The sequence below is a fragment of the Adiantum capillus-veneris genome, chromosome 16 (genome assembly GCF_014529385.1).
Source record: "Adiantum capillus-veneris isolate H3 chromosome 16, ASM1452938v2, whole genome shotgun sequence".
Lineage (NCBI taxonomy): Eukaryota > Viridiplantae > Streptophyta > Polypodiopsida > Polypodiales > Pteridaceae > Adiantum > Adiantum capillus-veneris.
Window position 1 is genome coordinate 91255273 of NC_140946.1, and position 24570 is coordinate 91279842.

General features: G+C 47.9%; 1 protein-coding gene across 4 annotated transcripts in view; it reads right to left on the reverse strand.

The window, feature by feature from the left end:
* The window catches only part of LOC147439440 (mechanosensitive ion channel protein 10-like), a 97482-nt gene extending 73167 nt beyond the window's left edge, over positions 1-24315 (reverse strand). For all 4 annotated transcript variants that reach the window (XM_086485295.1, XM_086485296.1, XM_086485293.1 and 1 more), the window contains exon 1: positions 23877-24315. The gene's annotated coding sequence lies outside the window, so the exon portion shown is untranslated. The remainder of the gene's footprint in view (positions 1-23876) is intronic.
* Between the last annotated feature and the right edge of the window lie 255 nt (positions 24316-24570).

Genomic DNA, 24570 nt, shown 5'->3' on the forward strand with positions numbered 1-24570 from the left:
CGAGGAGCCCACTGGTGGATGCTCATTTCAACAGTGGCGCCATGGTTTCGACCCAACTTCAGATGTTCTTGCCGAGGAAGCAGACTTGCCAATCTCTATTTGCTTCCCCAGCCTAAGGAGAGAGTACCTCCCGTTTCTTTCTAGGATTGGTTCCGAGATTGGGACAGTCTTGGAGACCCCATGCACAGTAGCTTCAGTTGCTATCAAGGCTACAAGTATACCCACAATACGCGTTTTTGTTTTGTTTTGATTTCGGAGTCGGGTAGGGCACGCCCGATCGCTCCCCTCATACACCTGAAAAATATACAAGAAGAACGACCAAGACTATGCACCCCAAAACTGAAGGCAGACGCTTTTGTCACTAGTTTCCTCTGGACTACGAGAGTTCAGAATTATCTACACTCTTAGGGCCATGACTAATCCCTTGAGAGACCCACTTCGCCACTTGGATTTGGGCGTGACAGCGACCAAGTACCTCTGTTCAGAGGCCCAGGTACTGCGGGACTTGCTTCGGTCTTCCCTTTGGAGTTGCCTCCTCTAGGTAACTTATTACTCACATCACTAAACTGCCTTTGGAACCTGATGGTTTTTCACTAGGAAATGCCATACCCGCTTGGAAGGGCGTCGGCTCACAGGTGGCATCCGCTGAGGTTGGTGATGTCTCCCGTTCGCACCTCCCAACCCCTTTTTAGGTGAAGTTGACCCCCCCCCGGGGGGGGAATGGAACTTAGGAACTTGTAGCTCATCTGGCTTCGCTTGGGGAGAATTACGTCATTTCCCCTGAAAGGGATCGGATTCAAAATAACAACCCCATCCGCCTATGCAGAGCACCCAAATACCGGGGTACAACTTCACTGAGGAACTTCGCCACAGGCACGTGCCCTGCGGTTTCGTCCCTCGAGTGCGGATCACGGCGTACCCAAAAGGGCATCCGCTTCCCGCAAGCCTCCCCACCAAGGAGGATAACGGTCCTTTCTTCAGGGTCCAACGAAGGGTCAATTATGTTGAAGGTGGAGTTGAATCGGTTTAGCCAGCGCCCCCTTACTTTATCTAGCGCCGAACAACTCATCAGCAAATGCGAAAGCGAACGACCCTCTAACTGGGAGTACAGCGTGCAAATGGTTCGAGACACCCACTCTCCCCCGAAGGTAGTCCTCCTACCTACGATGAATGGCGGGGTGACTTCCGCTAGAGGGTGGAGTATTTGGCACTCCCGAGTCAATGCTTCATTTGCACGCAGATGGGCCATATAGCGAAGGCATGTCCTCGCAAGAGATCTCGACCCACGTCGCATACTCAGCCTCCCAAGGCTAATCATGCACAGCCAGCACAGTAGGCAGATACCCAAGGGATATAGGCCGGCAAAACCTGCATGCTGCCATACATCTGAAATCCTCAAGGTCATACATAACCGCTCCCAAGCTGCTAACTCAGCCCCATGCACGGTAGCATGACTACCTTCAATCCTTTCTGAGGGATCCTCCAACATGTTGAAGTCTTCCGCAACACACCACTTCTCTGCATGTGGCAAAGACTCTACAATATGTGACCAAAACTCAGCTCGTGCACTTGCCACATTGGGCACATAGATGTTCAAGAAGCCCACGAGGCAACCATGAATCTGCATAGTAATCCACTCGGGCCTACCTGGCACAGTAATACTTATGCCCACAATGGCCTAATTCCATGAGTCCGCAATAGTCATACATACCTCTCCCTAAATGCCTCTGGGCCCAAGAGGAGCTGACCAAAAAGTCTTATAGCGGCCACGCAGAATTTGACATCATCGCCAAATGCGGCTCTCACAAAGATGATGCTCCTGAAGCATAAGAATATCAATCATACCACCCACAAGGCATCTCTGAAGCTCTTGGCGCAAGCAGCCCCTCTGGCACTGAAATTGGGGTTAACCTAAACCCTGTACATTCCATGAGACGACCTCATGGGGTCAGTGAGAAAAGACCAATGCTGCAACAGCAGCCAATCTCACTATCTTCGAGGCGGGTTTGGATGGGGAGTAATCCACATCCGAGCGACCTTTACACAAATACATCTGAAGTGTCTGTCCTATAACAAACTGCTGACGTGCTCGAAACCCTAATTCTGGAAACCCTAACCCTAAAACTTGTAAACTCTAATTCGAGAAACCCTAACCCTAAAACCTGCAAACCCTAATTATGGAAACCCTAACCCTAAAACTGCAAAAACCCTAACCCAAACCCTAAGAAGAAGCAGCAAAAGAAGAAGAAGAAGTTTCACAGACTTACAAAGTCTTGACGAGTGGCTTATTTTTAAAGAAGAGTTCCTGCCAACTTACGGGACCCCGTTCGATGGGGCCCAAGTGACATAAAGGCATTATAAATAAATAAAGCACAATACACTCAAAGGACTTTGCACATCAAAATATGATGACGTGGCACCTGTACGGACGTTCCGAAATTCGCGGCGGATTTTTAGGGAAATCCCGAAATTTTAGGAAAGTGATTTTTTGGGGTCAGCTTTCCATATTTGATGCTTTTAGGCTTTGGGCCTTTAAATATGAGCCTTAGGGGGGCTCTCTGGCACTCTTTAGTGCGCAAATTGCAGAGGAGGTGCTCCCCGACTGTTGTACTTTGCGAATCAGCAGTAATATAAAGAAATACCAAAAGGGGGCGCCAAGGTTTGGGGCCCATACTCTCTGGGGTGGAATTCTGCCACTCCATGTTGCATGTCGTCTCTCTCTTTCAGTTCAATTGTTATTGAAGTGTTAAAAGTCTGTTCAGTCTATTCTTTTCTACTGGCACGTGGTGCCCGCCTTGTGACAGTGGTATCAGAGCATCAAGCGTGTGCTTTTCTGAAAGCATACCGGTCCCACAAAAGAGCAGACTTCTGGAATTTATTGGAGGTATCTTCGCCTTGCAACCCGGACTTACTAGCCACTCCCACCCTTACTTCATCGTGCATTGGACGCGCTCCCGTCTTCACCGCTCATGTCTTACAGGGCATAAGCCAATGAAGATCACTTGCAAGAGAAGGATCCAAGATTTGTTTCAAGTCACTCTTTTTTTTTCTCAGAAGCAGTGCCATGCAGATGTTGATGTCTACAGCTACCAAGCAGCATACTCCAAGTACTTGGCAAGCTTTCAAGAAAATTTTTGCCCGAAGTTATATGGTTTCTAACATCTTCCTTCGGAGTGCAACTTCTTGCAGAGCGGGGTGTCCTAAAATGCTTGCCATGGAAACCCTAGCAAATTATAACTTGAAATTTCTCGACATCTTTCAGTCGATGTCTCTTCACGATCAAATGACCTTGGAGGTCCAGTGCGATTGCTATCTTGGGACTACCATCGCCGCCACAGAAACATTGTTTGTCCAAGAGCTGATGGACCATGTTGTGCTCGGCTACGACCCTATGGAATGAACCTAACCCTAATTTTTGGTGCACGTTCTAGGATGGAAAGTCGGTCGACTTTTCGAGCTCGACTGATGTCGAGATTGCTTTTTTAAGTTTCAAATCTGTTTGAGAACTTGTTTGGTGATCCTGTTTGGAATTTGTTTGAAATGGATGCTATTTGTTTTGAACCTGTTTTGGTGCCGATTTGAATTGTTTGACTCTAGTTTGACACTGGTTTCAATATTGGTGATTTTACTCCCGGGTGGAGAAGTGAGAAATGATGTTTGAGAATGCTTGTTTATACTCATGGCCCGGACCCTTGTGGTTATTTGCGGGGGGAGTATTGAATGATTGAAAAGTGCTGTTTTTTTTACTCATGGCCCGGACCCTTGTGATTATTTACGGGGGGAGTATTGTTGTTGTTACTCATGGCCCGGACCTGGATGGTTATGCGGGAGGAGTATTAAGAAGTCTAAGCAGTGGTTACTCTCAGCACCTCCAAACGACGCAGGCTACGGTCTGGGGGGCGTTTGGTTGTAAAAGGCCTCTATATCTCATAGCCCGGACCTTTTTAGGTTATTTGTGGGAGGAGTGATGAGGGAGTCGTTGAACAGCTCATGGCCCGGACCTGGATGGTTATTTGCGGGGGGGAGTGTTCATCGGCGGCTTTATGTTTCTATGTCTTGTAACATGCATATGTGAGCATTTGTGTTGCATTGTGATGTACCAACTACTGAATATTCCTAATTAGATGAGATTGCCTGGATATGTAATTTTAGTGCATCAAGACACACGTGGAAGATCAGTACGGTCTGGGTGTGATGGCTAATTTTACTACGCCGGAATATCAAGAGATCCGATCTGGACGAAAGGAGAAGCTAACTCCTTGATCAAAACAACCGAAAGGAGAAGCTAACTCCTTGATTAAAACAGCCGAAAGGAGAAGCTAATTCCTTGATCAAAATAGCCGAAAGGAGAAGCTAACTCCTTGATCAAAAGAGCAGAAAGGAGAAGCTAACTCCTTAATAAAAAGAGTAAACTGATTGTCTCTCGGAAATTTTTGAGCTAACTTAGGTTGTTTTGCAGATATGCTGTAATCGCAGACGATTACTCTCTTTCAAGAAGAGGAGATGTAACAAACTGCTGACGTGCCCGAAACCCTAATTCTGGAAACCCTAACCCTAAAACTTGCAAACCCTAATTATGGAAACCCTAACCCTAAAACTGCAAAAACCCTAACCCAAACCCTAAGAAGAAGCAACAAAAGAAGAAGAAGAAGTTTTACAGACTTACAAAGTCTTGACGAGTGGCCTATTTTTAAAGAAGAGTTCCCACCAACTTACGGGACCCCGTCCGATGGGGCCCAAGTGACATAAAGGCATTATAAATAAAGCATAATACACTCAAAGGAGTTTGCACATCAAAATATGATGACGTGGCACCTGTACGGACGTTCCGAAATTCGAGGCGGATTTTTAGGGAAATCCTGAAATTTTAGGAAAGTGATTTTTTGGGGTCAGCTTCATATTTGATGCTTTTAGGTTTGGGCCTTTAAATATGAGCCTTAGGGGGGCTCTCTGGCACTCTTTAGTGCGCAAATTGCAGAGGAGGTGCTCCCCGGCTGTTGTACTTTGCGAATCAGCAATAATATAAAGAAATACCGAAAGGGGCGCCAACGTTTGGGGCCAATACTCTCTCGGGTGGAATTCTGCCACTCCATGTTGCGTGTCGTCTCTCTCTTTCAGTTCAGTTGTTATTGAAGTGTTAAAAGTCTGTTCAGTCTATTCTTTTCTGCTGGCACGTGGTGCCCGCCTTGTGACAGTCCCACCCAAGCCCCAAGCAGAGGGTGCAGTCTCTAGGACTACATCCTCTCTCCAAGAATCCTCACGTACAAATACATAGCAAGGGGGACTCTTGAGTGTCAGCAAACATGTGCACACAATGTTTCTACATCCTACTAGATCCAGCGACGTCACACTGAACTTGGCTATAGGCCAAAGTGTCTGTACCAAATCTGTCGCCCCCGGTCTCCTGTGTGGTGTGAGAACTCAATAGCCTGGACCTGGAGCCAGTCAAGAACTGTATGCAAGATCCACTCTGTGTGATCCATGCCGCACAACGGAAACCGCTGTATCCAGAGGCTCGATGCCTTAGGCTGCTAGAAAGAGGACGTGAACTCGAAAGCAAGCTACCTCAAGGTCGGGGGAAAGGTCACCGAGGAAGTGGGTGAAGCTGTAGTTGAAAAAATCCCATCGTTTGCCAATATCGAAACTGGTCAGCCCACGGGGGGATACTGCGAGAGACGAGGTCTAAACCAGAAGTGGCATCCTCAAGTAGGATTGTCCTTCTCGATCCATGCGGCTCATAGCGAAAGCACTACCAAGAGAGCGTCTAGCTGCGGATGTGTGACCAGTCAGTCCCCTTTGTCGCGGGAGTGTGGGATGGGGTCAGGTGATAAGGTTGAGAACCCCGCAGGGGAAAGGGGGGGAGCAGGAGGTGGGGGTAGAGGGGGGGGAGGTAGGGGAGGAGGTGGAGGCAGAGCAAAGGAGCCTGAAGGTGGAGGGGTGGAAGGTGGTGGCAATGGTGCAGCTGAGGTGGAGGGGGGCTCCTCAAAGGGGGTCAAAACGGTTCCCTGTCAGAACCCAATGCTGTTGAGGTTGTATGAGGTTGGCCACCGGGGGGGCAGTGTGACGAGCCCGTCCCTGTCGACGGTGGCTGGGCACCTGCTGTCAGCCGTCATCTTGATGATCGCCGGTCTGTGTCGATGTACCAGCCTATGTGTCCTTGGTACCTATCTGTTGGGCATGTTCAGCCTTGGGGGGCTGAGCATGCGTTGTGGGTCGAGATCTTCTACGAGGAGATAAGGCACTGGTTCGGGAGTCTCGAATACTCCACCCTCTGGCGTAACCATCCCCCACTCACCCTAGGTAGAAGGACCACCTTCGGGAGAGTATGAGTGTCACGAACCACAACGCGTACTGAAGGGACACCAGCAACCTTGGTTGCAACTCAAGCTGCCGTGCGCAGGGTCTCCAAGACTGTCCCGATCTCGGAACCAATCCTTGAAAAAAGCAGTAAGTAATCCCTCCTTAGGCTGGGGAAGCATACCAAAATGGGCACGTTTGCCTCCTCGACAAGAACATCTGAAGCTCGATCTAAACCATGGCGCCACTGTCGGAAATGAGCTCTAACCGCTCGGATGGCCAATGGGCTCATCGAGATGACCTTGGCGGCCATCTCGGGAGTCTCAAACTCGATCTGATAGTACCCTCGCCGGAGAAGTTGGATGTCAATAATCTTTCCCACCTTTGCTAGAAGGCAGGCCTGAAGGAGGTCGCGTACCTCTCCTCGACTGGGACGATTGTCAATGATCTTGCAGATGACAAAGGTGGCCTAAAGGCGCTCCACCTCTGCTGCGAGGCTCGCTTGCTCTGCTAGCGACAGAGCAAGTCACATGGTGGGCTTGACGGGGTCGGGCGAGGGGGTTTCACGAAGCACGAGCATCCATCTGTGTTTGCTGCTGCTGTTGAGCGAGGTGCCGACTCAACCTTGCTGCTACAAAGCCCTTTCTCAGAAGGGAGGACCAAAAAAGGATAAGGAAGGTCGACACAACGGAGAACAAGAGGGATTTTGTGGGGGGGGGACAATGGGTAGATGGGGGGAGGGGGGCTGCGAGTGAGGCGGGAGGTTGATGGACAGGTGAGCTGCAGGCGAAAGCGAGCGAGAATGGGGGGCGGGAGGGCAGTGCAAGCATGGGGGGGTTTGCTTGGCACTAGCAGCGTGAAAGGTGGGAAGGGGGGGGGGGGGGGGGGGGGGGGGGGGGGAAGGTTGAGAGCAGCGTAGCGAGCTTGCTTCATATATCTTAGCATCATACTTACATTGTGGTTTACTTCTTTGCAGACACTCAGAATACCCCTTGCTATGTATTTGTACATGAGGATTCTTGGACAGAGGATGTAGCCCTACAGACTGCACGCTCTTCGTGGGCCTGGGTTGGACAACTACTTCAGACACGTCTGTCTCGGGGTCGCTCGGATGCGGATTACTCCCCATCCAAGCCGGCCTCGAAGATTGCGAGGTTGGCTACTGTAGCAGCATCGGTCTTCTCTCATTGATCCCATGAGGATCCTCTCATAGAATATACAGGGTTTAGGTGAACCCAGTTTCTGCCCCAGAGGGGTCGCCTACGTCAGGAGCTTCAGAGATGCCTCATGGGTGGTATGATTCACATGCTTATGCTATAGGAGCATCACTTCTCTAAGAGCCGTATTCAGCGTTGTGGCCAAATCTTGCGTGGTCGCTATGAGACCTTTAGGTCAACTACTTTTGGTCCGGGAGGCATTCAAGGTGGTGTATGCATGACTATTGCGGACTCATGGCAGCCGGCCATTGTAGGCAGAGGTATTATTGTTCCAGGCAGGGCCCAATGGATCACTATGCAGGGTCAAGGTACTAAGGTAGCCTTATGAACTTCTTGAACATCTATGTGCCTAACCATGCAAGTGCACAAGCTGAGTTTTGGGCACATTGTTGAGTCCCTGTCTCATGCACAGCAGTGGTGTGTTTTGGGGGGGGGGGGGGGACTTCAACATGCTGGAGAACCCCTCAAACAGGATTGGAAGCAGCCATGCTATGGTTCACGGGGCTGAGTTGGCATCTTGGGAGAGTCTACGTATGACCTTGACGATTTCATATGTATGGCAGCATGCAGGTTTTGTTCACCCCTCAAAAAAACTCTCTTTCTCTAGGTTTAACCGTAGGTTTGAGGGCGTGAATCTATCTAGGATAGATCGATTTTACACTAGTGATAACATTTGTGACATGGGAGAATCAGTTTGCATTTTGGCAGGGACCACTTTTTTTTATCATGCACCAATGATTCTCATTGTGTCAGACAGACAGTCTAGTGGTAGTGGCATATTACGTATCCCGAAGAGGATTCTACTAGATACAGAGCTCAGAGAACAGGTTGTGGCACTTTGGATGGAGATTTTGGACACAAAGGATACCCCTACTACTAGAGTGGCCATTGGTCTTGCGGAGATTAGTCATTTCTTCCTTCAGTAATCTGCAGCTCACTTGGCTGCGATCAAGGCGTGGTTATGACGGGGCATTGCTTCTTTGCAGCGGATAGAGAAGCAGATGCGGCAGGCTCGACAGGAGTTGATTACCATTGAGGAGCGGCATCATGAGTTTGCCTTCCACCGTCAGGCATCTCAATGGACACAAGTGGGTGACAAAGTTACTAGCAAGTTTTTTGAGACTGTGGGCCCTCGACGTGTGCGTACCAATGTTAGGCAATTGAGGGGGCCCGATGGGTCAGTTGCTACTGAGCCCGAGGATATGTGTGCAATTGCTTCTGACTTTTACTGTGAGCTTCTTTCAGTCCGCAAGCCACAGTCTGAGCGCGCCGAGATGCATGCAGAGAGTAGGTGTCAGCACAGATGCCTTGCTTAGTCACTGAGGAGATGCGCCGGAGGCTTGAGTTGCCTCTCCACCTAGAGGAGCTGCACAAGGCCCTCCGGGCACTTCCACGGGGTAGCTTCCCAGGGGAGGATGGTTTGCCTCCCAGTTTCTTCTTAGCAAAGATAGCGTCAGGTGGTAGGCCTAGCGAAGCCAAGAGAGGGGAAATCCTCCCCTTTGTTTTGGATGCTTCCATAGAAAGCCACTCTATAAAAAGTACCCACATGCCTTCCTTCTTATCCTCGTAAATTCTTGTCCAGTCCAATCATCATGCTTTTGTAAGATACTTAAGTATGACCTATGAGCAACCACTCACCCTCATACTGAAAAGGACTCCAGCAAAGCTACAAAACATACATGATCACCCTTTGCATGAGCAATAGTGAAAAACTTTGTGCCTACATCATCTCCCTCGACAACCATGTCCTCTTCATCTTCATAACCTGCCCTAGATAGCATATCTGCCATTGGATTTTCCTTCACAGCAATATGCTTGAACTTGAGATTGAAGGATTCAATGGTAGCATAATATTGTTAGGAATAAAGCAATTTGTAATCATTCCAAAACAAGGTAAACATCAGTTTCCACAACCACTAATGCCCCTATCACGTATTCCTTATCACACTTCAATGATGTAACCACTCCCCATAATTCCCTCGTTAGCTAGGGACGGCTTGCTGCTCATTGAACTGCACTCACCCCCCTCCCCTTGCGCTGCCCTCCCTCCCTCCTTGCGCGTTGGGGGCCCCCAACCCCCCCTTCCCTCATGCTGCGTCTGTCACAAGACAGGCACCACGTGCCAATAGAAAAGAACAGACTAAACAGACTTTTAGCACTTCAATAACAACTAAACTGAGAGAGAGAGAGAGAGAGAGAGAGAGAGAGAGAGAGAGAGAGACGACATGCAACACGGAGTGGCGGAATTCCACCCCAGAGAGTATTGGCCCCAAACCTTGGTGCCCCTTTCGGTATTTCGTTATATTGCATCAACACAATACAAGCCGCTACTCGAGACTCTGCACCTTTGCCAAGAAGCATGCCAGAGAATGAGCCCTAACCTCATATTTGAAGGCCCTTGGCCTGAAAAGCAGTTAAAGTGAAAAGCCTTCAAAACTCAAAAGCTTCTGGTCCAAAAAGCAAAGCCAAAAGCTGTCAGCGTGATTTACGAAAATCCGTACAGCCTGCCACGTCATCAGCCAGCACAAAACGCGGAAATTCGTACAACCTGCCACCGTCATCATGCCAGTGCAATTTTCAAAAATCTACCACATCATCAGCAGCTACGCAATTTTCAAAAATCTATTGTTGCTTCTGCTTCTTTTAGGGTTTAGGCCCCTCGGCCGGTAGTTCCGTTCTTCAGTAGGTCGACAGGTCAGCAGTTTGCTACATCTCCCCTTCTTGAAAGAGAGTAATCGTCCGCGATTACAGCATATCTGCAAAACAACTCAAGTTAGCTCCAAAAAAAATTCCCAGGGACATTCAATTTGCTCTTTTTGTTAAGGAGTTAGCTTCTCCTTTCGGCTCTTTTGATGAAGGAGTTAGCTTCTCCTTTCAACTCTTTTGATCAAGGAGTTAGCTTCTCCTTTCGTCCAGACCGGAACTCTTGATATTCCAGCATAGTAAAATTAGCCATCACACCCAGACCGTACTGATCTTCCACGGGTGTCTTGATGCACTAAAATTACATACCCAAGCAATCTCGTCCAATTAGGAATATTCAGTAATTGGCACATCACAATGCAACACAAATGCTTACATATGCATAAGACACAACAAACAGCGCTGCTGAGCACTCCCCCGAGACAAACGGTCTGCGATATGAAGCTACTCAACAACTACCTCACTCCCCCCGCAAATAACTTAAAAAGGTCCGAGCCATGAGCTCACAGAACTGTACAACCAAACGCTCCCCAGACCGCAGTCTGCGTCGCTTTGAGGTTCAAGCATACAAAAAAACGCTCCCCAGGCATCAGCCTGCGTCGTTTTGAGGTTCAAACAATACCAAAACAGTATTTCTCACTTCTCCACCCGGGAGTAAAATCACCAATCATTGAAACCAGTATTTAAAACCAGAGTCAAAAAATTCAAGTCGGCGTTCAGATACCATCCATTTCAAACAAATTCCAAACAAGATCAAACAAAACTCAAACTTAAGAAAAAGCAATCTCAACATTAGCCGAGCTCGAAAAGTCGATTGGCTTTCCATCCTGGAACCTGCACCAAAAATTAGGGTTAGGTTCATTCATAAGTTCATAGCCGAGCAAAGCATGGTCCATCAGCTCTTGGACAGTCAGTCTTTCTTTGGCGGCGATGGTAGTCCCAAGATAGCAATCGCACTGGACCTCCAAGGTCATCTGCTCGTGAAGAGATATCTACTGAGAGAAGTCGAGAAATTTCAAGTTATAATCTGCTAGGGTTTCCATGGCAAGCATTCAGGATTCCCACTCTGCCAGAAGTTGCACTCCGAAGCTTGCCAAGTCCTTGGAAGTGTGCGGCTAGGTAGCTATAGACATCTACATGGTACTGTCTCTGAGAAAAACAGCAGGTCGAAACAAATCTTGGATCCTTCGCTTGGAAGTGATCTTAATGGCTTATGCCTTGTAAGACATGAGTGGTGAAGAGGGTAGCGCGCCCGATGCGCGATGAAGTAAGGGTGGGAGTGGCTAATAAGTCCGGGTTGGAGGCCGAAGATACCTCAAATAAAATTCCAATAGCTCTGTCTGCTCTTTTGTAGGACCGGTATGCTTTCAGAAAAGCACACGCCTGATGCTCTGATACCACTGTCACAAGACGGGCACCACGTGCCAATAGAAAAGAACAGACTGAACAAACTTTTAGCACTTCAATAACAACTGAACTGAAAGAGAGAGACAGCACGCGACACGGAGTGGCAGAATTCCACCCCAGAGAGTATTGGCCCCAAACCTTGGCACCCCTTTCAGTATTTCTTTATATTGCATCAACACAGTACAAACCGGTACTCGAGGCTCTGCACCTTCGCCAGGAAGCATGCCAGAGAATAAGCCCTAACCTCATATTTAAAGGCCCTTGGCCTGAAAAGTAGTTACAGTGAAAAGCCTTCAAAACTCAAAAGCTTCTGGTCCAAAAAGCAAAGCCAAAAGCTACCAGCGTAATTTATGGAAATCCGTACAGCCTGCCACATCATCAACCAACGCAAAACGTGGAAATCCGTACAGCCTGCCACGTCATCATGCCAGTGTAATTTTCGGAAATCTGCCACATCATCAACAGCTACGCAATTTTCAGAAACCTGTTGCTGCTTCTGCTTCTTCTAAGGTTTAGTCCCCTCGGCCAGTAGCTCCGTTCTTTAGTAGGTCAACACGTCAGCAAATCGCTACAGCCTCCCTTCACACCCTCTCTTCGTGATGCCCCCCTTGCTCACCCTCGCCGCTCCCTACCCCCCCCCCCCCCCCCCCCCCATTCCCCCTTTTGTGCTTGTGTGTCCCTTTGCCGCCTGTCACAACCCAATGACGTGGCAGCCCTTGTATACACACACCTTCCCCTTTGGCATGGACAGGCCCGGGGAAAACCGGCTGAAATGATGACGTGGCACTATCATATGAACAGTCCTGGAAATTACGGCGCGTTTTGCGGAATGCTGACGTGGCAGCAGCGTACGGAAATTCCTGCTTTAATCTACGCATGGGCTGAAAATTTCTACGCTGAAGCTTTTTGGGAGTTGCTTTAATTTCCCAAGAGAGCTTGTGAGAGGAACATGCTTTATTTTACAAGGCTTTTGATTTACAGCTTTTGGGGCTCTGCTTTTGGCATCCCTTGTAAAACCTTTATGAGTGTGGGCAGGCTTCCCACTTCTCAGAGCATCTGGACGCAGAGTCTGAGAGTGAGAACCTTCCACTCCCTTGTACTTTGAGTTGCAGATTAATACAAAAAGAAATACCGAAAGGGGCGACAGTCTTTGGGGCCAATATCTCCAGGCACGGAACTCCGTGGGGCCGTGTCGAATCAATTGTGAAATGTGAACTGTTTTGAAGTGAATTCCTGTCGTGTCGCGGTAGAATCTTGACTTGGAGTGTCCAAGTTTGTTACGGTGATATCAGAGCGCGGCCGATTTCTCTTCTACCGGGAAATCCGATCCTTTTTATGCGGCACTTATGGATTCAGACAGAGATCAATCGACTTCCTCTGCATCCAAAGATGCGGGAAGAGATCACGAAGAAGATTCACGAGTGGAGTACGGCCCGCCTCGGCCTACTCGGGCGGAGCTTGAAGAGATGGAGCGTCGACGATGCAACAAAGATGATGTTAAGTTTTGCGAAGGACCCGAAATTTGCAAAATTTATGACCCAAACCTCCTTCGACGAGGTGCACGCACAGTGGCAGCAAACCACAGAAACACCCCTCAAACCGGCACTCAAGAAACCTCCTACTCCAAGGATGTTTACTGAGTAAGAATTAGAAGAGGTGGTTGATGCACGGATTTCTCAGCTTTTTGGCGCGCAGAACAAAACTGAAAAGCACGACAAAACCAAAAGAAAGCAACTGACTTCCCGGGTTATTTGGGTCGTCAATCTGCTTTTGCCTTGGCAAGAAAGCAGGAAAAGCATGTTAGATTTGAAGGAGTATCCAGTTCTTCTTCTTCTTCTTCTAACAGTTCTTCTAGCTCTTCTGACTCGAGCGAAGAAGACAGAAAAGGGAAAAAGCGAAGCAAAAAGCAAAGCTTCGAAAAGGGCAAGAAAAAGGCAAAGAAGCCTAGATTTCACCCAGTTTCTGACAGTTCTACAGAGGATTCGTCTTCAGATAGTTCGGACTCCGATGACAGCAGATTTAAAGTGGTGCAGACAGAACATCCCATTCAACACTGCGCAAAGAGAGAGAGAGAGAGAGAGAGAGAGAGAGAGAGAGAGAGAGAGAGAGAGGAGCATGCATGAGAGTGTGTTGTGTGGCTTGTCTGGACTCTCGTAAGCAAGTTGGCAAGCAATACTATTCCAAGGGGAGAGCGCTTACAGGAGTACAGGGAAAGGAAGGCAGTCTCGTGTCACATTTGTAGTAATAACATAGGCCGATTGTGAGATGCCCTTTGCAATGTCCCACAATCCCATAGCAAGCACACTTGACTCTTGCAAATCACCAGCTAGAGTTGAAGAGAGACACATTACTCAACTCAGCCCGAGCATACCTTCTGACACACACACACACACACACACAGAGCAGGGGCTTCTCTATGCTTTAAGCATGATGGGCCAGCCAGCTTCCGTCACCTGCTGGCTCATGATGTAAGCTCCCATCCCATGAAGCCCATTGAGTGCAAAGTAATCAAGACCTCCCATGTGAATCGTGAACGAGCATTTGGGTTAGAACTCTGCCGCTCAAGCTCTATTTATGAGCATCAAGTGCCCAGTAGGCAAGGGTGGACAACTTTTGGGAGACTTTTGATAGTAACAACTTCTTATCACGTAACATAACTGCCCCACCCCAACCGCCAACTTGGCTATGCATGTCTTGTAATTGGAGACCTTTCAGCTCCCAGACCTCTTCACTTGTTCACCTCTCCGAGCCAACCTCTCCTCATCAACCCCTAAACCCCTCCATTCTCGTTGGAGGATGGGACCCCCCTTCTTGCACCACGTGGCATGCCTGAATCACCTTTGTCATAATAGAGTAGAATAGATCTTTCATGCATTAGCAATGGTTCTTGAAAATATGTAGGTGAGATTACACCATCCCTTGTGTTTTTTAGACACTGATTAGCAATCATGCATGTGGCAATTTGGGGCACACCCACAATTCCTTCCTTTCGTTCACCAAGCATGCAAGTTGTACAAATCAGCCATGATCCAGAAGGTCATGTCAAACTCTACATCTATACATTCAAGTTCTTATGGTCGATGCCCTTGTGAAAAGGGGCAAAAGATCTTGCCATGTCTTTTGGTCTACATCCCTCATAAAAAGGCTAATTTTATTCCCATTCATGGAAGGAACATGTTACCTTGACCATACCTCTTTATCTTTTGCTAGCCTATTTGTGCTCATTTAATTTGAGCCTCTTATGTGCTTATAAAGCAATGTCAAGCTTGCCAAGCAGTGTCAAGCATAAAGCCCGCTTACATTATTTAAGGTCGTTTAAGTTTTCATCCATACAGTGATGCAAACTTGAGGCACAACCATATTTGCTAATCCTTTAAGAATTTCTTATCACTCTACACACGTCAACACTACAGTTCGTATTTTCATAGAACCTAATTTTTTTTACCTCTCGATCTGACAAGCTTCTATAAATATTTCCAATTTGCACTCAGTCTAGGCCATGGGCCTCAATATAAATGTCACCATTAGAAGCCGCTGTAATCGCTCTTAGCCCACGACCACAATCCGACCAAGCCGAGCAGCGCAAGACCCAACACTGAATAGACCTTTGAAAGTTTGCTCGTGATCACACGCCACCTCAAATGTCCTAGGCTCTTTCACCTTTTGGGTGGCAGGTGAGTCTTGCTGAGTCCGAAACGTGCTCCCTCTTGATCCTCGACTTCCAAACTTTCTGCTTCCTCCCCTGAGGTCACAGGCACCTACTTGAGACACCCCACCGGCATCTCTAATTCCCTTCAAAGCTTCATTAACTCAAGCTACCTTCAACACTTGGAGCAGTTTTCTGAGATTGACCTCACTCATGCAAGGCAACAGGTAGAAGAGTAGCAACGGTGGCTGGAGAAGAGTAGTAGGCTGCGAGTCCTTCTATCACCTTCGGTAGCGCACCACAGCTTTGTGAAAGTCCCCCTCCACTTGCAGCTCATAAAGCCTAATTATCCTGTACAGCTGCCACGTGGATTCACATGGTGCAAAAGGACATTGGCCGCAGAGTAGAGCAAGGTTCATCATGGGGCAAGGCCAAACTCTGCAACAGAAAAACCAAACACAAAAGGGTCTCTCTCTCTCTCTCTCTCTCTCTCTCTCTCTCTCCACTTGTTCAAGTATCCCTCGCGTGAGGCTCGCTTTCTCTCAAGTGTTCAAGGCCTGTGAAGTCTCTTCAACTTCTTCACTCTCCCAAGACAAACTCTTATCGACCACCAACAAATTGGTGTCAGATGGTGCAAGCCTCTTTTTAGTCTCCCCACCTCGCTCTGAGCCTCTTTCTTGTGCCATGTGGCAAGCCTGAAAAGGGCTTTGCCTTATAGAGTAGAATATGGTCACACAAGGCTTAGTTGCCCTTTACAACTGCCGGCCGTCTCTAACAGGGTAAAGCTTACGGTCACACGAGGCTTAGTTGCCCATTACAACAGCGGACCATCTCTAACAGGGTACAGCTTTCCGCCGGCTTAGTATTGTCACACGAGGCTTAGTTGCCCATTACAACAGCCGACCATCTCTAACAGGGAACAGCTTTCCACCGGCTTAGTATTGTTACTATGCCTAATTTTAGGCATAGTTTTCAAACTATGCCTGTTTCTTGCCGGTCAGCCCGCTTTCTCTTTCTCATGTCTGCACCTCGCTCTCCCTCTCACTACATGCTGCTCCCTGTGACGTTCTGAACTGCTGTACCTGCCGCAGTCAAAACTATCGAGGCTTACTGATAACTAAGCCTCGCGTGACCATAGCCTTATCTACAAAGATCTGCCTGTCTTTTGGTCCACATCCCCATGGAAAGGCTAATTGATTTAGATGCTCAAGAGTTTTTATACGTCATCAACTTTCATAAGAGCTATCTATGTGTGTGAATCAACAATCTCCTATGTTGACTAAGAGGCAAGGGATGCAGTTTCAAGATGAAGGTACTTGGCTTGGGGGGAAGAAGAGGGGACCGAAGTGGGCAGATGCGGGGAGGAGTCGTCAAGGTGCTGCTGGAGGCCAGCTCTATAGGACATATAGAGAACAATGCGGGCTACGATAGCACTTGCAAACCTATCAGCCCCTAGCGAGAGTCAGACGCCAGTAGAGGTAGCAATAGTAGATCGCACATCTCAAACATCAGTAGCAGCTCCAGGGTCTCCCTTATCCTCTGTCCAACTGAATGCATGCTCCTGCTCATCGCTCCAATCCCCAAGCCTCCGAGAGAGAGATAGAGAGAAAAGGAAATGAAATGAGATGTTATTTAACGTCTTAAAAAGGCCAAATGACCTATGAGACCAAAAAGTTACAATTGGTGAATCTGATACCATGTCTGAGTACGGAAATTACAAAGAACTAACACTAAAACACTAAAGAAAAAGGAAATAAGGGGGGGAGGGGGGGGGGGGAGGGGGTTGTGGGTTCAGATGAAATCTCTCATCGGTCGCTGTCGGATCTCATCAACCTCCTTCATGGTTAGTACTCTGGTTAGGCGTCTTGCATGTCGAGCTAGAGTGATCTGTATCTTCTGTTGCAGCCTTCATCCGTAGTGGGAGACCCCCCGAGGTCGTGGGCGTCTCGATTTGCCAAGCTCAGTAGCTCGGTCAAGCAGAATACTTCTAGTATGAGTACGCTCTGAGATCTGCGGTAATGACTGCTCCGTTGGCTCTCCTTTGGCTGGTGTAAAGAAATCTGTGATTCGTGTCTGAGATTGTCTTTCCCCTGATGTCCTCAACAAGCTCTCCCTAAGTCTGCGCAGCTCTAGCAGGGACAATCCGAGACACCTCTGATCCTTGTATCTCATGACTCTAGAAAACGGTCCAAAACCTTCTGTGAACAGGCAGTGGAAGCGGCCGCGTATCTCATAGTATGCCGGGCAGTGACATGTGTAGTGCAGCTCTGTCTCTGGCTCTAAGTCACATAGGTGACATATCCTGGCCCCTACCAGCACCCCTCCAAATCGGCCAGTCTCGATCTGGAGCTGATGTGAGGATGTGTGTATCTGTCCAATAGCGCATCTTATCCCATGAGATAAGTGTGTATCTATGTATGCAGGCCTAGTCACAAAGCCGTCCTTCGTGAGTTGGAGAAGATGCTCTCTATAGAAGGCCATCTTCGTGCCCAACTCCTGTGTCGGCTGTATCCATGTGCTCCTGATATCTAGTTGAATCAGATCCTAACGTATGAGTTTGGAGATCTCTGTCCGTGTGAGAGACAGGGAGGGTGCATCCAGGGAGTATTGAAGCGGAGGTAATCTATCCATGTTGAGACCATGCGACTGAAACCATGTTGTCATCTGTCGATACCAACATGCTGTATCGCCTTGTAGAGCTAGTTGTCGAGATGACTCAAGGGCAAGCCGAGCGTATCTGTCCCTTGGGAGATCCCATAGACCGTGCATAAAGGATACTTCTCTCTCTCTCTCTCTCTCTCTCTCTCTCTCTCTCTCTCTCTCTCTCTCTCTCTCTCTCTCTCTCTCTCTCTCTCTCTCTATCGCCTAAGGCTGCCCATCTCTCTATCGCCTAAGGCTATCGGTTGCTGCTCCTTCACGCGCAAGAAATTCCCCAAAGACGCGTCAGTTGCTGGAGTTTGGCTCACGCGCACGTCAGTTGTTGCTCCTTCACGCGCGCGTCAGTCTGAAGAGTCTTAATACGATCTCCATTCTCCATCAGCTTGTAGCAGGGGTCGCCACATTTGCGGGTCGGGTTCGATGGATCCGCCTACCGAAGGGGAAGGGCCGGGTGTAGATAGCTACACCACCCCAAAAAAAACAACAGCTACATTTAAGCAGAGAAACAGAGACACTGTACTATCACCAGGATCATTACGAGTGGGGAAAACGTCCAAGATACATGATGAACTAATGATGGAGAAGGTCCAAGTGATGCTCAAATCAGAGCTAAACTACATGAGAGATGACATTAGGAAGGAAATGCACGTGAGCGCTGAGAGCTACAGGAACTCCATGTATGGAGACATGATGAGAGAACTAAGGAGAGAGATCCAGGGGATACAGAATGAGGAGATTCAGAGCTTGAAAACGGAATTACGAAACCTAATCAAGGCCGAAGTAAATGTAACAGAATGCGTTATGCAAAAGAAACTCGATGAGGCAGTAGCAAGTTTTGAAGCATGGAGAACAAATATGGAAAAACACATGGGGGAAAAGGATGCAATAATCGAGGAGCTAAAAGGAGAACTTGCGGCTTGCAAATCTACAACTAAGGAGAAGGGAGACGACCAACCTTCGGTGCTGAAGGAGCTCGAGGACATGAAGGATCAGATGAAAACTCTACGTGAAGGAGATGAACAAAAATCGAAAACGGCATCTTCATGGGCGGAACGTCTTGTGAAGACACAAGAAAAGGTTGATGAAGCAGAGAAATGGATTGAGGATGCGAAGAAAGGGAAGGCCCAGATGCTCGAGACCACACCTACTTCTACCATTATTAATATGACCATTGAGGAAGAGCAGAAAAGAAAGACTCGGGCTCTGCATGTGCGAGTCACAGGAGTCAAAGACAAAGAGAATGTAGATGAAGAAGTGAAGGAATTGCTACAACGCATGGGCATCACAGAGCCTACTCACACAAGTGCATGGAGAGTGGGCAAGAAAGGAATCGATGAGAAGGGAAACTTAAAGGATAGGGCACTTATTCTCCGATTCCCGAATATAGAAATAAGGAAAGAATTTCTAAAAAAGAGGCCAACTCTTAAGAAAACCGGTATTTTCCTGGGAGATGACCTTACATTGGCACAAGTGACACACATGCAAGAGTTGATCCCAGCGATCAAGCAGCAAGAAAAAAGGGGAAAATCGCCTTTTATAGAGGAGGGAAAGTAGTGGTTCTGGAAAAGCGCTCAGCATGACGGTGCGAGACCTATGGGGCGACGCTCCGGATAGCGGCGTGGAATTGTAATGGATCATATAGGCTAGATGTAGGTGCCTTTGAAGACAGCTTTAGGGACAGAGACATAGTTTTCTACTCAGAGACACACCAGATACCGGGACAGCTTATGCCACATGTGAAGGGTTATTTATGGGAAACAGCTGGTCGACCAAACAAGAGATCTCTACAGGGTAGCCGGGGTTCAAGAGGAGTAGCAGTCTTATTTAAGGAGGAGCTGAAACCACTACTACAGATTATCAGGAAAGATGAGCAAGCAAGGTATATGTGGGTGAGAATGAGAGCCGAGACAGGTAGATTTCTATATATCTCTATATGCTACTTCCCTCCAAGTACCTCAGTCTACTCCTCACCTAAAGGACAATCCCCTTTCTCCATATTGAATAATGATATATGGGAGTTCTCTAGAGATGGAGACATAGTTCTCTTAGGAGACTTTAATGCCAGAACGGCCAACTCTCAAGCAGTATTCTATGATGCTTCTGAGGAAATGCTTAGAGAAGTGGATTTATCACAGAGGGGGCTTACTAGAAACTCACAGGATAAAGAACACACTGAATATGGGAGACATCTCATGGAGATGGCAACTATACATGGTTTGGCCATACTTAATGGTCTAGAGAATTTCCCGTTATCTCGGGGATTCACATGCTTCCCGCACAGGCATGGGGCCAGTACAGTGGATTATGTCATGACTTCACCAAGCTTTATTTCTAGTATCAAGGAATTTAAGGTGGGACCCAGACCGGTTGGAATTGCAGTGGATCATGCTCTATTGACCTTATCAATCTCCTTCCAATACAATGCCTCTCAAGTACAAAGGAAGAAGACACACACAAGATATACTTTCACGCCAGAAATTGATTCAGTCTATGTGGAAAAGATCTATAATAGGATGTGGACAGCCGAGCCAGTATATACGGTAGAGGAGATTACTTCTCAATTAACAGAGATACTACATGGAGCAGCACAAGAGGCATACCCACATACTCAACCTGATCAGAAGAGAGGATCTGGGAACATGCCTCAAAACAGTTGGTATGATGAGGAATGCAGAGAGACGAGAACCCAGGTCCAGAAAGAGCTTACACTTGGGATCATCACATATAAGCAGTCTCGGATTGCTCTTCGGCGTATAGTACGTCGCAAGAAAAGGGCATTTTTAGCCAAACTGGAGAAGGATTTATATCAGCTCTTCTTGAGTCAGGACTCACATGAGGCCTGGCGCTTATTTCACGAGCACTCACCGCCTCCGACGATCACTTCTCCTGAGATCTGGGGTCAATATGTAACATCATTATATATGGTATCTGGACAGCCTCCATTACCAGATCCGCTAGAGCCATGCCCTGCTACTAGTACTTTCTTTACTACGGAAATGGTGGAAAAAGCCATTGATAACATGAAGACAAGAAGAGCATATGATCATGATGGTTTAGTAGCAGAACATCTGATCCATGCCAGGGATCTACTTTCACAAGTCCTTGCTCGTCTGTTTAATCAGGTCATGTGTGAAGGATTACCTGAATCTTGGAAACTATCTACTAACGTACCTATTTTCAAGTCGGGGGATCCTATGATACCCATGAACTACCATACCATTATGGTAGGTCACACTTTGACCCGACTGTACGCATCCATTCTTGAACAAAAATTGAGTAGATGGGCAGAGAATGAGGGCATAAGGGCAACAGGACAAGCTGGATTCAGAAGGGGTTATTCCACTTTAGATCATATTCTTACACTCAAAGCCATTATTGAGGAAGGAAGAGCAAACGGGAGAAGGATGTATTGTTGCTTTGTGGATTTTCGGAAAGCTTTTGATACAGTACCAAGGGCCAGATTGATGCGCAGGATGCAAGAGTTAGGGGTCCCCAAAGAGATTATTTGGGGGATCATGGCCTTATACAGGTCAGTAACTGGTTATGTACGTACTCCAGAAGGGGATTCCGACATTGTTCACTCCACCGTTGGAGTAAAGCAGGGATGCCCACTGTCCCCTACTTTATGTGGTATGTACATAGATGAGGTATCAGATTACATTGATAGAGAAGGTGACAGAGGTGCTCAACTTGCAGGGTCATGGATCCCTTTGTTGTTGTATGCAGATGATATTGTATTGATAGCAGAATCACCAGATGGAATGCAGAGGCAGCTAGATGCATTACATAAATTCACGGAGAACAGTGGACTGTCGGTAAACTTGGGCAAAACCAAAGTTATGGTGTTTAACACTACACCGCAGTGGGTTAGGAGATCGGCACCTACATTTGCATATGGCCAGGATACAGTAGAGTACACAGATGCATACACATACCTTAGGGTGGTAATTGCAGGACCGAAGTTTACTCTTAAGAAAGCAGCGGATGCTAGATTATCCAGAGCCTCTGCAGCCCTGGGAGGGTTGGAGAGGATGTGTTCACAAGTGCAGTTTCAGGAACCACGAACAAAACTTTGGCTCTTTGATACTGTGGTGGCTTTAGCTATGCTTTATGGGGTCCAGATTTAGGGACCATCTGTGGATCAGGATAATTGGAAGTCAATGGAGAGACCTTTGGTATCTATGATTTCCCGAATGATTAGAGCCAAGGCCTCCGTACCACACGCGATTACCCGAGCGGAACTAGCGGCCCCTCCGATGGAAATTGAAGCTCTTACCAGATCAGTGTCCTTCATACATGGTTTGTGGGATACAAATAATGGCCGATATACTAGACTGGTCCTCGAATCCTCTCGACAATTGGCAATGAAAGGGGATACATCATGCTGGTATGCGCAACTGTCCTCGTGGTTTTAGAGACACGGGTTCAGTATGGAAAGATTACCCCACTTCCAATACTCTCTTGAGGCTCCATCACTGGCAATTACACGAACGGAGATTAATAGAATCATCCGATAGGATCTTATACAGTTGGATACTAAGAGGACATGGGTAGACCCTACACAAGAATTGGGCACGAAGATGGCCGACTACAAAGAAAACTTCCTACAACTATCTGAAGATGGATTTGTGATTCGCCCGAGTTACATGGATACCCACCTGTCTCATGGTTTGAGATGTGCTATTGGTCAGATTCGTACATCCTCACACTAGTTGGAAATTGAATTTGGCAGATTTAGGGGAATCCCACCTGAGAGCAGAATTTGCAAGTTATGCGGAATGGAGCCGGAGACAGAATTACACTATATATGCCACGCACAGTATACTATGAGATACGTGGGCGTTTTCATTGCTTCTTTAAAGACGGCTTTGGACCTCTAAATCATGCAATACCAAGATCAAAGATGCTTAGGCTTGTACCTACTGGAACTACATTGGCACAAGGATAATCTAATGAGAAGACAAAGAGCACTACGGCCTCAGAGGCAGATCACAGACTTCTTCGGATCGAGAGAAGCAGGAGTGGAAGGAGAAGCAAGAGGCCAACAGCCAACACAAAGGAGTACCCACATTCATACCAAAGGCACCCTAATTGACAGAGCGATTGAGCTTAGGAAATCGAGACGACCACGACCAAGATGCAGAAGCACACTTCACCGGAGGAGACTACAACAAAGGATTAGAAGCATTCTAGCCAGACACCCAGAATGCTCCTAAGAAGTTTATTTAATACTTTGTATTTAGTTTTTTCACATTTACTTTCACACTTTTCACACTTAGTACTTTAGTACTAAGGTACCCAAGACATTGTAACAGATTCACCACTTTTGTATCGGTTTGGTCTCATAGGTCATTCTGGCCTTTTGAAGACGTTAATATAACATTTCATTTCATTTCATTTCTCTACGCATGCAGGCCTATTCTCTCTCTACACGTGCAAGCCTATTCTCTCTCTACGTTTGAACTCCCCTTTTTCTCTCTCTACGCCTAAAAAACTCTCTCTACGCCTAAAAGACTCCTCTCTCTACGCTCTGCGACCACACTCTCTCTCGACGTTGGGAAAAATGCCCATTCTCTCTCTACGCAAGGGCTGCGGGAAAGAGGCAGCTCGCTAAGGGGGGGCGGGGCGGGGGGGGGAGGGGGGTGTGCAGGGCAGTCGCGAGCCAGGGGGGAGAGACAGGGGCTATCATCCTCGTCACTGCCAGCAAATCATGCATCCCTCTGTCGAGTCTACCAGCTCTGGCTCGGTTTTCCATCTGGCAGCACCACAGCTTGGACAACCAAGTGGAATTGCACGTGAAAGAGCAGAATTACATGTTCTTCATGTTGTACCCACGCTAGGGCCAGCCCTGCTATGTCGGACGACCATCTGCCCATCCTTGCGGCGTGCTGACTGACCCACAGCAAAGAGAGAGAGAGAGAGAGAGAGAGAGAGAGAGAGAGAATTACCTGGCAACAACTTACAACCAAGCCTAGCAACGTCTTTCGGGCAATTGATGTCTTTCTCTCTCTCAACTGCAACACGCCATAGGTCTCTTGGCTAGGGCAGAAAGAAGATGTCTCTCTCTCTCTCTCTCGTGTTTGTCTGCAGCAATGTACATTCTCTCGCTCTCGAATCCTCTCTCTCTCTCTGACCGATATACTGTTTGCGCCTTGCCTCCAGTTCTTGCCTTTTCGCCTTCTCCTCCAGGCTCCCGGCTCTCCTTGCCTGTTCGCCTCCCATCTCCTCCAAGCGGGCCTTGGCTTCCTCGTGGCTCACGTCCATCACCACCTGATCGGAGCCACTTGCCTTCCGGTTGCGCCAGTTCACCTTCCCGCGAGAGTGTGCCACGTGGCAAGGGCTTTGCCTTAAAGAGGAACTAGCTCGCACGACCCGCCGGTAGGCGGGTCTAGCTCGCTCTTACCATTGGTGTGTGTGTGTGTGTGTGTGTGTGTGTGAGAGAGAGAGAGTGAGTGAGAGAGTATCTTTATACATCTCTGCATAACACACACACAATGGACACTTGTATACCCATGCTCAAATGCCAGTTTGTCCCTCTCTGTCTTCGACGTGCACCAGAGATAGAGAGAGAGAGAGGGAGGGGGGGGGGGGGGGGGGGGGGGGGGGGGGGGGGTGTTAACGCACATACATCTTCCTTTTTTG